Below are 17,030 nucleotides of genomic sequence, written 5' to 3'. Positions count from 1 at the left end.
TCACTCGTTGTAATGTAAACACTTAATAGTATACGAGTAAGTCTGATAAATCCTCAGTTAACCACCCGCTAGACTTTGAGTTGAAGCACATAAACATACATTTAAATTATTATATATTTTTACAGATATATTTTATTTATGAATAATATTATATATATATATGTGTTTAATAATAAATCAAATTGACTGAGTGCCATGATTTAATCATGTCTGACACTCAAGAATAAAATAAAATAAACACAATATATATATTTATATTTAGATAAAAAGAAAAATAAATATAAATATGCATAAATGTATTTAATAATATATTGATTATAAAAATATTTTTGTGTATGTAAAATTTTATTATTTATGTAATTTTTTCTTTCGAAACATATTTCTGTTAATATCTTTGTAGAATTTTATTATACTAGATATCATAACCAAAATGTTGTGTATATATATTTTATTCTATTTGATATATTTTGTATATTTCGTATATTAAAAAAAAATTAAAAGTATTTCTCAATAATTAAACATAATTTATGTCGTATTATTTTCTTAAATTTTCATAATACCAAAATATTATTATTTGTAATTATTCTTGTTTTATAACAGAAATGTTAAGAAATCAAACCTTTTAAAGAAAATGTTTAATGATATAAAATAAAACTAACAATCTCTATAATTTTGTCGTTGGATGGTCTTTATATACATATATTTTATTTTAAAATATTTTATAAGTAATTAAAAAAACTTCTTTGTAATTTTCACAGTTTCATGCATTTAAATGCAAAATAATTACTTTAAATATAAGTAGCAAAAAATTGCAATATTACATCATAAATGACAAGAATAATTTAATTTAAATTAAGTGTTAAGTTTGTATTTAAGTAAATATATTATTCATAATTAATTAAATTTAATTTAATAAAGAATAACTAACAAAACTATTTCTATATTAAGCAAATATATTATACTAGTAATTATTTAAAAGTTGATATATATCCTAAACTAAATACAATACAATTTGTACAAAAAGTAAATTTTAAAAGTTAAATAATAAATATAAACATTTTAAAATGATTTCATTAGATTTATTAGTATATAATTAATTATAATAATAACATTAAAATAAATTTAATTTAATTAATTATAAATATCGTAATAGCTAATAAATTTAGTGAACGAATTATTATTATTTTTATAAATTAATTGTTTATTATTAATAAAAATTAAAAAAATATTATTAAAATTAAAACTGTTTTCTTCTTGACTTTTTTGATAGAATTCATGTGTCATTTTCAGTTGTTCCTTCCTCTGTGCGCATTCAGCAAAGACAAGCACTCGCTCGTAAAAGTTTAGCTAAGACAGCAACCACAAACGCTACTTGTGCTATTATCCGCTGAATGTAATAAACCTTGCTAACTTGTAAAACAGTGGCGGTTAAACATTTTTTAATATATGTGAAATACTTGAGGTGTATTGACATACAACATTGTCGAGAAAGTTACTCAAACTATCAGTCTTATTAACACCTTTTGTCAAATAGGCGTGCTTTTAAGTTTAAAAACATTTTAAAGCTCTATAAATTGATATAACTAGGTTTTTATAACTAGCTTCGTTAAAGCAGTTTATTGGCATAAGGTATAATGATAATAAAATATTATAATAATATATAAAATATGATTAATCATACAAAGAGCTTTCGTGTTTTTTAACTTAGTTAAAATTAAATTAAAGAAAATTAGACCAATAAAATCGACTGCAACATTGCAAAATATATTTCCCAAAAGGAAAATTGTCTAATTTTAACATATTTGGCACATAGAACAAAATGTAAATGAACGAAAAACAAACCAGCCAAGGGTGACAATTTTTCAAAATTTATATTATTCAATTGGTTTTGTAATGTTGTGAATGATATCATACACATTTTCAAAAAATGTTTGGTTTTTCTGCTAATAACGTATTATCTGCTAATAATTCAAATGTAACAAACAAAAGCTCTCCCAGAACTTTTGCAGAACTTTCTGATATATAAAAGCTCTTTAACATGCAATAATCAACTTATGCCAATGGAAACCACCAAATCTTAATTTGATTAACGAAAGTTGTTTTAGCTGCAGTGGAAACACGGTATTATATTACTTGGACTTAGTGTAATCCATTGATTTATCTCCACAATTGTCAGAACAGCTGCAAAAATAAAAATTAATTTTTGATATTTTTAAAGCTCTGATACACTAATAAAGTATTATCTTATTTTCATAAACACAACAAATTCTGCATATATATTATTAGTTAGTATCTAACTCATAATTTCCTTATGGAGTTGGACTATATCTGTAAAACTTCACGTGATTGCGGCACCATATTCTGTTTAAGCGCTTAATAATAGACTACCAATTTAATACTTAACTTATTTGAATGTCCCTTATAATATTTATGAGTAATTCAGTAGAAGAAGCTTTGGTAACAAGTCTGCAGCATTTACAAAAAGGAGATTGACATTATTGGGTTATAATATCTTGAGCATAAATCACGTTCAAGCTGTCTCTGTTGATCTTCTAAAATTTATTAAGGAACCTAAGAAATTCGAATTTGAATAGTCTATTTTATTTTTAGTATTTAATCTTTCTTTTGGATTTCGGATTATTGGTCATCTAACCAAATGTTCTTCTGTGCTGCGAAGTGCTCTGCTCCGTGGCCTGTGATCAAGTGCACATGCACTTGTTTGAATGGAATGTGTTATACTACAATATACACCATAATATCCAGATCGGTTAACTTCTGATTTTCACTTCGTAAGAGTGAAATCACTTTTTCTCTAAAGTGATGGGTTCAAACCCATCTAATCTTTACTTGAAATGAGGACGTTAAAAATGACTTGTACTAATTTTTTGTCAGCACTGATCTAAATATTTGTGACAGTGAAACCCTACTACTGCCTGAAATATGGGAAAAGATATAAACCCAAAATGAAGTATTCAGTTTATACTTCAATAAAATATCTGTGCATCGAAAGAAAACCATCTAATATTTCAAAACAAAAACAAAAAACTGAAGTACTTCCAAAAAACCCAAGTGAATTAATTCAAAATAAGTTTATCATTAACCATAGAACAATATAATTTCTTATGTTTAATAATTACATTTATTAAAATCACATCACCTTAATCTTCAAGTCTATTAAAATAGAATAATTGTATAGTTATCCAACTCTGATACTTAATGGACTGAAAATTGATATGCTTTGCTATGTTGGGGGTTTTTGAACCGCAGCTATTTTTTGTATTACTTCGATTTAACATCTTCGAAACGAGTTGATATCTCAAAAAGTAATCTAGATAGTACTTGGGGTAGCGAAAAAGTTGTCCAAAACAGCTGATTATAGAGAACTCCATTGTCAAGTCGACATGCAGTGTGAAGACTTAAAATTATTATATGTTATTATTTTAAGTCTATATAACTTTTAAAAAAAAGAATTATGTATGAAGAAGGTATTCGAAAAGTCTTTGAGATGGATTTTATTTGGAATGTATTCTGACTTACAGGAATCCTTCCACTTTTTGGAAGAATTATCATCACCTTTTCGCTTTTTTTTGAATATTTCGAAAGCTATAATAGACAGAAAAAATTAAATTTCGGATTAAGTATACTTATACTATATCACGAAAGTACAAAAAGTTTCGTAATGTTTCACTTACTGCAACTCCATATCACAGAAGATCAACTATGGGCGCGATGCTCCGCTCCATTAGAACCCTGTTTATTTCTATTCTACTACAAGTCCAACCCTATACAATTATATTATATACATATTATTGTATTGTCTTTACATATATAATATAATAACAGATTTTCGTGATAATATAATTCTACAAACTGAGGTAATGGGTTAATTAATCAAGGTGATTCTAAAAACTCAATACTGCTAACTCATTGTGTGAATGGTCCAAGTAATATCCAACATATTGTCGTATACCCATGCCCCATCTCTTCTTAATTGGATTTCGTTTGTATATTTTTGTGACACCATAAATTACTAGACATAAGGAATTTTAATTGACATAGTCAGAAATAAATTTGGAAATTATTAGGTAATGGTAAATGTCAAAAAAAAACAGTTTGATTTTATTTGTTTGCGTACCTTTCGAATGCAAAATGTATCTGCGTCACATATCGAAAGCGAAATGATTGCATACTGACCAAGAGACAGACATCAGCAAATTAATGGGGCGAAGTGTGAGGTAGATAATATTAAAAAACAGCAACAAACACAACCCTAAAAACATAAAACCCAAAAAAAAAATACTACTTATTTTGTGTAGTGTAGCTTCCAACAATACACTGTAAGCTTCTATAAAACAAACAAACCCGGCAGAGCAGCAAACAAGCAAAAAATTAATTTGTGGAATAAAATTTTTGCACATTTTACTGACCCATTCACACCCATTTTTGTGCTTTTACAATTTTCACAAAAAAAAAAAAATATTCCAAAACAAAAACAACAAAGAAACGAACGAGAGAACAATGTACGCACACTAAACTCCATTGAGGGTCTTAAACGTATCATGTAATGCTGGCGGTAAATCGGTCTCGCCTGGTAATGTAGGCAAGCGCTATGCATAGTTCACTACATACCTAAGTACCGCTATTGACTCACACCTCCGATGTCTGTGTCACCCGAACCATTCATGAACAAAGCACACAAATTCCTGCCTTGCTTGATATTCAGTGCTGGGTTCTGCTTCCCCATTTGACAAAATTTGTGTGCATTTCGCTGCACAAATTCATGGAGTTTCGTCCGGCGCTATCACCGTTGTGGTATCAGTTGCCATTTGGCATTTTCCAGACAGGAGTTGCTATTCAACTCCAACTTCCCGGTGCAGCGCTGCGGTGGTGGCACAGCCCGCTTTGTTTGTGTTTCTGCAAAAACTCCAACGTGTTTTCCATTTTCGCTTTTGCAACTTCAATTTTCTGAAATTTCGCGAAATTTCGTCTTTGTGTTCTAGACTTTCGCTTGAATTTCGCTTTATTTCCGTTTGCAGTTCACTCCCGTTTTTGTTTTTGACTTCATTTTTGTAAAATCCAGTGTTGTGTGTTCTCATGTGCGTTTCTGTGTAATTGCAGTGTAGTGTGCATCTGTGCAAAATATTGGTGTTAAATGATAATTTTCCTTGTGGTTGTGCCAGACGGTCATGCCCAGTTTTTTCGCTATGCGAAAGTTATTAAAAATAAAAAAAATAAAACATATGTCATTAAATACAATAAAATTACTTAATAAGTCTTATAAAATAATTTACTTCAATATTTAATAGTTTATTTTGAAGGACAATAACCGAACCATAGTGGACAATAGCTGTTTCCGAGTGAAAGTCCAGGCAGGTGTTTCAGTAGCCATTCGCTCAACCCAACCTAATAGAATATTATAAAAAAAATTACTTTGATAATTTCTAATAATTATATTCTTGGTAAAAACTTTTCACCAAAAGGATTTGATGGAAAATCCATTTAAATCAATAGATAATAAAAACAACCAATCAACAAAGATAATTAGTTTGTTGAAGTAAACTAATTCCTTAATTGGCTAGGCAGGGTGAAAATCGTCTAAGACATATAGACAACAAAAAAATCCTATTGACAAAGAACATTACACTACATTACAGTAAATAGAAATGAAGTGATATAGATCGAAAACTTTACAACAGCAAACGATATAAATAGCGGCACGTTAACGATTTCCGGGACGCCGGAATTTGACGTCCAATGTAAGCTTTACTACAAAATACCCATCTTATCCTAAAAATTTGTGCTCTTGATATTATTCATGTAAAAAGATTATAAGTTAAAAGTCCAATATGTCAAGAATCACGTCACACGAACTCACAGGGTTAAAAACAAAGTTTCGTAGCACAGATGTCTTCATCAGTTGTCTACACGCACCATCCAGCAAATCATATGTATGCCTACAGCTCACAATTAAACTAAACTGATATCCATATGCTGATCTATGACTTCCTAAAATATTCTTTATAAAACGCAAAACACAAATAGCAAAAACTTATCTCCAGTAAGTTAAGATACTTTTCATTATCTCATGAACAAGAAACTAATTGTGCCTGAAATGCATAATTTAATCACATTGATATTAATAGACTCTTTATTCATACAATGATCTATTTTATTCTTCAATAAAAAAAACAGGACAGATAGTAAAAGTCATGTAGCTAAACTATGTGCAACCCTTTAGCGGGAATAGTGACCTCCAGCGACCACCATCGGAACAATTGTGGACTATTGGTTGCAGAACGGGGAGCTGACGGGGGATGGCACAAGCCCAGAAATGTGAAAAGAACACAATTACACAAAGGGAACATACTTTAAACAAAGAGAACTTTAAATCAAAAAGACATGCAAGAGACATTTAATCATAGAATCTAAAGCATATAGTGTAATTGGATACTCTCACAACAGTAGTGACAGCTACTGTCCAAAAATATTCTGCTAAATTATCGGATAATCTGGAGATTCTAGTTTTGAGCCAATGAGAGTAGTGAGAAATTGTACACAGTAGTATGTAACAAAAATTACCTTAATAACAGATATATTAGTATTCAAACATAACTTGATAAATATTTAATATTTATCAATAAGACAATTACGAGGGCGGTTTGATAAATCAGTGACTTTTTGAATAAAACTAATTTTTTTCAGCAAATAAACATTTTATTTTTCTACATAATCACCTTTTAGCTCTATACATTTAGTCCAGTGTTTTTCTAATTTTCTTATGCCCTCCAAATTATAGGTTTTCTCAAAACTCTCAAAATACGCGTTTGTTTCGGTAATGACTTCTTCATTCGACTCAAATCTCTTACCGCCTAGCCGTTTCTTTATGTTTGGAAACAGAAAATAGTCGCAGGGTTTATAGTCGTGGATTTTTGCCACGAATGCTTAATCAGCACACGAAATTCACTTTTTTCCATTTTCGTGAAAATTCACGAGGTTGTCTGCTTTGAACGGTTATCAAACACCAACTGAACGACGTAACTTGCTCAAAATTAAAAAGTTGCCCACTGGTAGATTACAGCTGACGGCAGCACTGTTGCATTTGGAGTAACTGCGCGGGAAATTCAAAAAGTCACTGACTTATCAAACCACCCTCGTATATTGTGTTATGTTCTTTACCACAATAGAAATATTATAAATTTTGCCAAACTTTTCGAATTTTATTTAAAAGAAAAAATAAAAAAAATTAATGTTTATTACATTAAATTAGGTATTTATTTTAATTAAATAAATTTTATTCAGTTCAGTACTTTGGATTTCGCCGCATTAACAGAACTTACTTCAATACGGAGTCAGCATTATTGTGATGTTTCGTTTCCTCTGCCAAATATTGGCTAAACTCTGGTCGTTTCTAGATGACTTGCACATTGTTCTGGTATTTCCTTTTCATATGCCTCCTTTATCGAACTTCTTTAATTTCAACTCGTTTATTGTGATATTCTGGAGGATAGCGTATTTTATTCTCGGAATTTCCAGATGTTCGCTACGTTGTTCGCCAATTTTCCATTTTTATTACTCCATTTTTTTTTGTTACGTTTTCTAATAAAAACTTGATTCGTGTGAAGTTGTATATTTTTATTACTATTTACTAATCATAATAATTTAGTTATGTGAATTCTCTAATTTCCTAACTTAAAGTTAAAAAAAGTTAATAAATTACTGCATTAGTTATTAAAGATCTCTATAAAAGGTTTTTATTTTTATTTATATTTAAAGATATTTAATTATTTTATTATTCGGTTTAATAATAATATTTTCTGCCTAAATTATTTTTGATGTTAGTGAACGTTTCTTTGCATAAAAGAGATTAGATCTATATAAATTGATCCAATCTAGATTCCAAAATTTTTGCGAAAGTAAGAAAGAAAAGTACATTAAGTCCGAAAAGTTTTCGGAAATTCTCATTTAAAATTCGCGCGCTGTATATTTTTCGATATTTTAAGTTTATGTAGTTTGGCAGCACTGTCCTTAATTACTATTGCAAAAATGAGCGCGATCTGTCAGACAGTTCGTTTACGGCAGCTGTTGAAACCAGTTCACCTCAGTAGTGCGTTGCGAAAAAAACAATGGAAAAAAATATTGAACAAAGAGTTTGCATCAAATTTTGTTTTTCGAACGAAATTTCGTGTGCAGAATCGTTGCGAATGCTACAAAAGGCTTATGGGGAATCAGTTTTATCGAAAACTCAAGTTTATGAGTGGTACAAAGCCTTTCAGGACTGTCGTACGACCGTCGAAGACATGCCGCGTTCTGGACGACCTTCGACCTCTACCACCGACGAAAACATTGAAAAGGCAAAGGAAATCGTGTTCAAAAATCCTCATGTGAGTGTTAGAGAGATAGCACGAGAGCTAGGCATCGGTCGTGAGATGGCTCGTTTGATTTTGGTGGACAATTTGTGTATGCGACGTGTCAACGCCCGGCTTGTTCCGATTCACCTCAATTTGTTCAACATTATCAACGATTTTAAGGCCAAACATTCAATAAATACCATCGAACAGCCACCGTATTCACCTGATCTTGCACCGTGTGACTTTTTCCTGTTTCCCAACCTCAAATTACCACTCAGAGGAACGCGTTTTGAATCCATAGAAGACGTAAAACAGAATTCGCAGAGGGAACTCAAAGCCATACCGGAAAGCGCCTATAAAAAATGTTTTGATGATTGGAAGAAACGTTGGCATTTGTGTATCGCTTCTAATGGAGCATATTTTGAAGGAGATAAAATAAATATTGATGAAGATTAAGAATTTTCACAATGTAAGTTAGGTTAGGTTAACTTAAGTCTGTCGATTATTGTCCATACAATTATGCAATTTCTGACTCGTTGTTATATCGTTTATAGTGGAAATCTTTTCCTTTTCCTTTTTTTAAGACCCATTATTATACGATACAGAATTTTCTCAACATTTTAAATTTGACGTTTATAAATTTGTATAGATTATGTGCTGTCACTATATAAATAATTGACTTAAGTCTTTAGGTTGCAGAATAAAATATTGGTGAGTATTATAATCGCAGGTTTCACAAAAATCGGAAATGGTTACATAGAGCTTTTTGTTATGTGTTCATAGTAAACAATGTCTCTTTATTATTCCTACCAATATAAATAAAGAGATTGCAAATTATAATTCAGTTCATTTAAAAGTGTATGACCTGTTAACTGTTGTAAGAATTGTTAATTAAATTGATTTTTAAAGTATGTTTTGACGAAAGAAACTAAATTCTTAATATAAACTATTGTTTTCAATAGATAGGTTTCTATCAATTGTAGAAATTGGTGTGAATTGTAACACCAAATTGTCCGTACTTCTCATTTTATACTATTAAAACGATATACCTTAATGTGTTTAAACGAATTAGAAATGTTCATATTCAGATAATTTCCTCATACTTATCTATATACAGAGAGAATTGGATATAAAAACATCACAGTGCAATATAATTTATGCCAGACAAATTAAAAATATTGCCGATACTATCACTTATTGTGCAAGTTAGAGTTCACATACCATAAACACACATTCTCCTACCGCTATATGGGGTAGACAGAATTACAAACTTATCCGGAAAATTGTAGAGGTTTTACTGAAACACTTCGAAAGTACCACAAATTCGCCTACTGCGCATTTCCATTTCAGTTGTGCTGTTGTTTGTAATGCACTCAACAGCACATCTTACTGTAAGGCATTTGGTTATAACAAAGGAACCCATGCCATATTGAATTTCCTTTTCTACTTCCGAATAATTTTCTTCTACAATCCGTTTGAAGAGTGTACCAGAATATTCTAACACTACAGACACTGTCACAGTTTGTTTTTTTCTAATAGCAAAGCCCATACTCCAATTCTAGATGCTTAGTGTTGCCTTCAACTTCAAATTCCAACTCAACTTCTCTACTCCACTCCGCTCCACTCCTCTTTCTGTTTCTATATTTTGCTCGTTTTAGTCGAAAGCACATAGACTCACTCTAGTTCTAGTCTCAAACGATTTCCCTTTCTACTGCTGTCTGGAACACTTTTCACTACACTTCGTTTGCTGGTTCGCATTGCAGCGCTATCGTTCTTTTGTGCCAGTCGTGGCGGCGTAGAAGTGTGCTGTGCTGTGCTATGCTGCGCAGTGTTCCGGTTCTGTGTGCTTGGAAGCACGAAAAAGTTGTGCTGCATATCTTTTGGTACAGTTTGCAAGTCGCTTTCCATCTTCATACAATTGCTGCTCCACTACCATGGTACCCCAAAGCCGTCTTAAGTCACACTATGACACAACAGCGAGTTGACAATGTTAAGTTTAGCATTTAGTAATTGGTGTTCGTATTAGGGAATGTTGAAAGCCTTCCTTTTTGCTATTTTTGACTTCACTTTTGTTATCCCTTTTGATATTTTACTCTGGTACTTTTGTTAACATTAAGGAAATTGTCTGACAACTAGTGGTGAGAGTTTGGATTTTGACGTAACCAGGAAAATTATTTAATAAATTGACGTGTCAATTTTTACACATCTAATAAATCATTGTTAATGATATGATTTCTTTAGTGTTGTGAGATAAGAAAGGATTTAGAAAGACTTTTTATTTGAATAAATTTTTTGATCATTTTTAATATCATCAGTTAAAGTAAACAGTTATATTTTCCTCATAAAGAATATAAATTAAATTTTTTTGGCCTTAAGTACTGATGACGGATACAAAAATTAATAACTAAGTACTAAACCGAAAGCTGACTAAAATGTGGTTGAAGACTATCTACACAGTTAAAGCATATAATTATATTTTCACTTTAAAAGTAAGATATAAGTATATGCAATTAATAACTAACTATATATAGATTCTGGTTTGTAAATACCATGTAGCTAATAACTTTTAATAGTTATTAAATTCAGTAATTACCCGAACCCTTTAAGGATATATGTATCCTTAAAGGGTTCAAACTATTAGCATCTTCAGCTAGCAATAGAACTATAAAACAGTTTCTCTTTCTATAACGAAAACAAGTATTTGTTCTGATCCAATTGCATATAGTCTTAATTTGATTTTTTATTTTTCTATGTTTACTTAATACAGGGCGATTTGTGAATATATGAATTAGATATTGTGTATATTGTGTACTACAACGCCATTTGATTTAATTTATAAATTAGATAGTCATACCGTTAATATATTATAACCTTAACTTCCTCTTACCTACAATAACAACTAAACTATTCCATTACTTAATTATGCAAAAATCCTATCTACAAACAATAGTTTGAAAAACCAATCATTTATAATGATAAAGTTAATTTATATAGCTGTGGTTTATGCGTCAGTTCTTATTAATAACATAGTAATGAACATAACATAGTAGTAATGAACAATTAAATTTACGTGAATTGAATTTAGTTTGTGTGTTAACACGGGGTCTAAATTGACAGGGTTCAATTTCGCGAAACTAGCAGTTTTAAAAAATAAATATGGACAACTAAACCAACGTACTCTTCTTAATATCTCTTATAATGAATATATTGAATATCCAAAGCAGTATTTAGGACATATGATTTCTAAATACTTAATATTCAAAAAATCACAATAATATAGTATATTATCACTCATCGTAGTGAAAAAAATTGCTCAATATAATTACCTCTACTGTAATTCATTGTTTTATCGGCGAGCCTAGGAAATCGGAATAGCTTGTACTAATTATAACCGCACTCGTACATTCGAAATTCTGTATTAATATATAATCTTATATCTAAATTATAGATTAATCTATAATTTTTTATATTAATATATGTTATGAAAAGACTATAAATATCATTTATTAATAAAATGAATATGCAAGATCACTATAATAGAATAAAAATGCATTTTATTCCTTAGGCAAGTAGATTATGTGGAAAAAGGATCGAATTGTCTTCAATTAACTAAGAAAAGCAATTTGAATCCACATTCCTCGTAATTGTGGGAAGAAATTAGAGCTCATTACAAAACTAGCCAGATGCATTGATAAATGTGTCTATATAGCCAGTACCAATGTTGAAAATATCGCCAAATATACTAAAGATTGTATTGTTGTATTTTGGGTGGGACTGGAGGAGTTGCATCTAAAAACTTAAGATCCTTTTGGACAAATCTGAACAAAGGCATAACAGATGCTACGGTGTCTTCGCTTCAAGGACCGTTAAAACCAATACTGTTGAAGACTCTACAGAGTACACAGTGCTTGGCTTAATGCCCTCCCGTTAGTCCAGTGTCCTGTTAAGACCAATATTATCTTAAATGCTGTTAATTTATTTCAATGTACTTAATTAGAGGTTCTTCATTTGGAACATAAAGGACATGAAAATTCTTGACCTGACTACTATAGAAATACGAGCCCATTTCCTATTTTTCTATAGCAAAAAATTGTCATATTTCAATTTTCGTCTAAGACTCACTTTTATTTTTTACTAAAATTACTTTATTTTTAAAGTTAAATTGTTGTAGTGTACATTTTTTATAATTCTATTCATACCTAATGTTATTTAATGCATTTTTTTGTTCACAATAAGTGATTGATTACTTTTCTTACGATTACTTTTTATCACAAACAGAATTTCCCACACAAAAAAGTGTTCTAACACATAAGGAAATGCAGTTACTCAAGCAAAGTACAATTTTGCACAGCACTGTAAGCGTAAACTACGACAACACAATTCATACAAATCGCCACGCTAGCACAAACAGCGTAGGTAGAAGCAATGAACGATAGGAACACAACGTGCATACTCGTTCGTGTAAGCCCGAGCACAACAGCAAACAAACACGAACACGGAACGACAGAGCAAATGCACGAACGGATCAATGACCTGCATTTCACTTGTGAGACAGTTTTCAATCGATAAAAGCTAAGAGTAGGGGATGTAGAGCAATGCTATTATGGCACTTATTGCAGCAATGCAGCAAAATGGAAATAGACGAAAATATTAAAAATTAAAAATGGACGCCAACATGGCGTACCCAAGTTTCCTGTAGGAATGGGATTACACAGCATAAAACAGAAAAAAAAAATTAAATAAGAATGTTGTGAAAGAAACAAATTGCAAACAGAAAATGTTCACACAAATGACAGTTGGGAAAGTATTCGAAAAAAGGAAAATGGGAAGTAAGCCAACAGACAAAAAAAGCGCCAGTTCGTGTATGTATGTATTGTGCACTGCTTGCACTTGCATACATACTCGATGCTTTAATATATTTCTGTGTGTGTATGTGTGTGTGAAAGCAATTTGTATGCTCAATGTTGCTACGCTTATAAGTGAATTTGTTGTTGTCAAGGAAAATTTTTGTTCCATGAGGGCAGCAGTGCACTTTATATGATTTTCCTTTCCTGCTTTTGGTTTTGTTGAGTTTATTTTTTTTTTGTCTTTATTTCTTTTCTCTTTGTTTACTCTTTTGTGAAGCTTTATGCATTTATATTTTTATTTTGTTTCTGGTATGTTTTATGCATTAAAAATACCCTGAACTTGGTGCTGATAAATTTACCTTGATTACGTACTTTATAACTTTATTTTATTTTATTTGTTTTGTTTCTCTTGTCATGTTTAAGAAGTTCGTCTCCTCTTCCACTGTTTGGTTTATTTCGTTGTCAAGTGCAAAATGCTCATGTTTTCATGTTTTAATTTAAATTCTGGAACATTTTACATACAAACATGGAGAGTCATAAAAAGTTAGTCTTATAAGTTATACTATAAGGTAATACATATTTAAGTATATTGAAATATTTATAATTAGAAAAGTTCACTATAACACTATCTATAAGTTTGCGTAAAGCAATCAGTCATTTAAGTATATTTAAAAAAACTTATTTTCTATCATGAAAAAAGGAGCAGAGGATTTAGTCACTATTTTGTACTGATATTTAAAAAAAATTAATAAATAAATTTTATTATTTTAAAATTCTTCACCCTACATACATACAAATGCAATTAAAAAAATATATATAATAGGTGTAGTAAAAAGAAATCAATGGATAATGAGTTAGATGGCTTTAGTTATCTTTATCCTGCGTGGTATAACTCTTATCGAATAAGTTACCGAACAAAACGGAGCATATTTGGCCTAATTCGGTTCATTCTGAATACTTTTCCAACCAAAGCACTTTCTTCTATTCGCGTAGCTTGATCAAGACAACGTATTATTATGTACTTAACTATGTCAATAGCCCGGTATGGCTCGTTCAGCTCATCATTCCATCCAATTCGATACTCATTGCTAACGTGTTAGGGGAAAAAGATTTTCTGAAGAATTTTTCTCTCGAATGGTTTTAATGCCTTCTCATCACTGACAAGAGACTTATAACGCATAATTTTAGTTGTACAATAGAGAGATATTTCGATTGGCGATGTTTCTCAATTGCCTTCTTACCCTGAAGTAATATCCGTTTACGAAGATCTTTCAGACTATCGAGTGTGGGGGTACAGTAAGCAGAAGATATGTGGCTATAACAGTTGTGGCAAAAAAAATTTTCGATTTATATATGCTTATTACTTTTTTACAAAACCCGAGCGTATGAGTACTAATAAATTATAATATGGACAAATAAATTATATTCTAATTTGGATGTATTATAATAATATATATTATATACATAGTACAATATTATTACAGCCTTAGCTATTTAAAGAAACTACACTTGAGAAATTAAGAATTAGTGCGGGATTGTTTTTAGGATAGATTTTTGTCAGATACTCCGTGGCTCACCAATCAAGCGGACAAAACAGCCTGATCCACTATAATTTTGATTGTATGTATTATATGCAAATATATCGGTATTATATGTATTGTATAATATGCATTATATGAAGTATAAAAAACTAAATTCAAATCTAAACAACTAAAACTTTTTTTGTAATCTCATTAACTTAATTAATTTTTAAATTTAAGTTTCTAATTAAAATACTATAGTCAAGTTTTGTTTGGTGTATATTAAGGCTTTGCTGTAAAAAAAGGGCACTGGAAATAAATTTGGACCCAAAAAATGGAATAAAATTAAGCAACATATATTTTCACGCATATGATAAAACTTATCTCAAAACAGGGCTATGAAAAGCTCTTCCGATTACTTTGTAGGGATTGAATCACATACCTCCACTATAAAGAATGACAAATCAGAACAAAAAAAATATGTTATTGAGTTTAAACAATATTATTTACTCTATACTGGTTACTTTTTGACGAGTCCACATGAGCAGTACTATTACCGAAAAAAAATTACTCTGACTTGACATCCAAATGATGAGATGTCATTAAAAATGTAGTCGATGGCACACCCAACTACTGCGTTTTAAACGGAAATGGACCCATATGAGAAAGACAAAAGTCCTCTTTCATCAAGACAACTTGCCGTGTCATACGTCACTGGCTATTGTGAATAAATTACATTTCGAATTGCTTCCACACCCATCGCATTCGCCAGGTTTGGTCCTTAGCGGTTGCTACCTGTTTGCACACCTTAAAAAATCCTCAACAGAAAGAGATTTGGTTCCAGACTTTTAAACGAGACTAGTTTGATAAAAAAAACAGAATGTTACCAATAACTACGGACTTATCATTCGATGTGATATTTTCAAACATGATGCTACAAAACTGAAGATCTTAATAGATATGGCCATTCCTGTCCTTAAGGTCTATGAACAATAATATCTTTGCTATACAGTTTCAACTGTTTGGTATACCAACTTTGCATTTAGCGTTTGGTTTGTCTATATGTAATTTGGGAATAACTATTATAAAATTTTGTAAAAGGAAGTATTTTTTTTTTAATAAAACTTTTTTCATTAAACATAAATAATTTAATTTAAATCGGACTTCCTATCCGTTTCAAATTTTAATCAACTTAAAATGGTTCGACTATATTGTAATAATCGTTATATGAGCATTTATATAATTTCAATATAAATGCACTCAAGCGAAATAAGCAATCCCAAACTGTATGTAGGGTGTTGTCTGCGTACCTCACGGCATTGACCAGAAACAAACAGTCAGATTCGTAGTGAATGGAGTTCATAAAATTGAAGTTGCCAGTGTTGTGCTGAACTTTTCAATGGCGGAGATTTTTCTTCCACAGGATGGCTCGTAGTATCTCTGTACGAGTTTGGATTTCAGTTTTTCTTTTAAATTGTTTGATATCATATTCAATGTTATTCATTGTAAAATATTGAAAGGAACTTGGCAAGGTCTATGATGTTGGCCAGAGTCTAATAAGGGTTAAAATATTTATATATATATATATAACTGTTATATTATATATATGTGCATACTGTCATTTTACAAATATTTCCGTTCTTACTTTTTCTGACTTTAACTTGGTTATCTGGTCTGGCATATCAGCAAAATAGATGCGGTATGAGCCATAATTATTAACATGCAAAAAACTGCTTACCTCGCCTTTTAAAACAAATGCAAACAAGGATATTAAATCCTTTGTGGTGACAGTCAATGTATTTGTGACGCATAAACGACTCGTAGTCTTGGTGAAGAAAATATCCTTTTTCCAGTGATTGTAATTATTTGACTAAATTTTAAACAAGGTGTAGTTTTTTCCATTATAAATGTTTAAATTAAATTTTCATGTTTTATTTATCAACAAGGGCATTGCATGTTTATTTTTATTTCCAAACAGGACGAAATAAATTTAAACCAAAGTCAAGGGTGTATTTACCTCTATTTTTAGTCGCAGACACTTGCCATTTGCAAATATGAGCGAAATGTCAGTAACACTAAGCGTTAGACTAACTGAAAACTTCATGAAATTATCCTTAGGGTGTCTTTTAGATTTCGAAGAAAACAGGAAAATCAAAAATTGGTTTGGCAACGTTTTTTTTTTGGTAGAACAAAATGTTGTCCTATGTGAATTGTACAATATGTGTACCAGGAAGTGGAAGCAGTCAGATATATTCGCAAATTTTCGGGGTGCTTTAAACGCAATTTGGAATTCACTACATGAACGAATATATTAA

The 17,030-nt window shown here is 30.6% G+C and overlaps 1 protein-coding gene across 1 annotated transcript in view; it reads right to left on the bottom strand.

Annotated features, from left to right (window-relative positions):
* Positions 1-17,030, bottom strand: part of LOC119668219 — a 131,643-nt gene that overhangs the window by 44,413 nt on the left and 70,200 nt on the right. The window lies entirely within an intron of this gene.

This window comes from Teleopsis dalmanni, chromosome 1, assembly GCF_002237135.1.
Source record: "Teleopsis dalmanni isolate 2A chromosome 1, ASM223713v2, whole genome shotgun sequence".
Classification (NCBI taxonomy): Eukaryota; Metazoa; Arthropoda; class Insecta; order Diptera; family Diopsidae; genus Teleopsis; species Teleopsis dalmanni.
The sequence above is the reverse complement of the archived record's forward strand: the minus strand, read 5'-3'. Positions and strand labels throughout refer to the sequence as shown.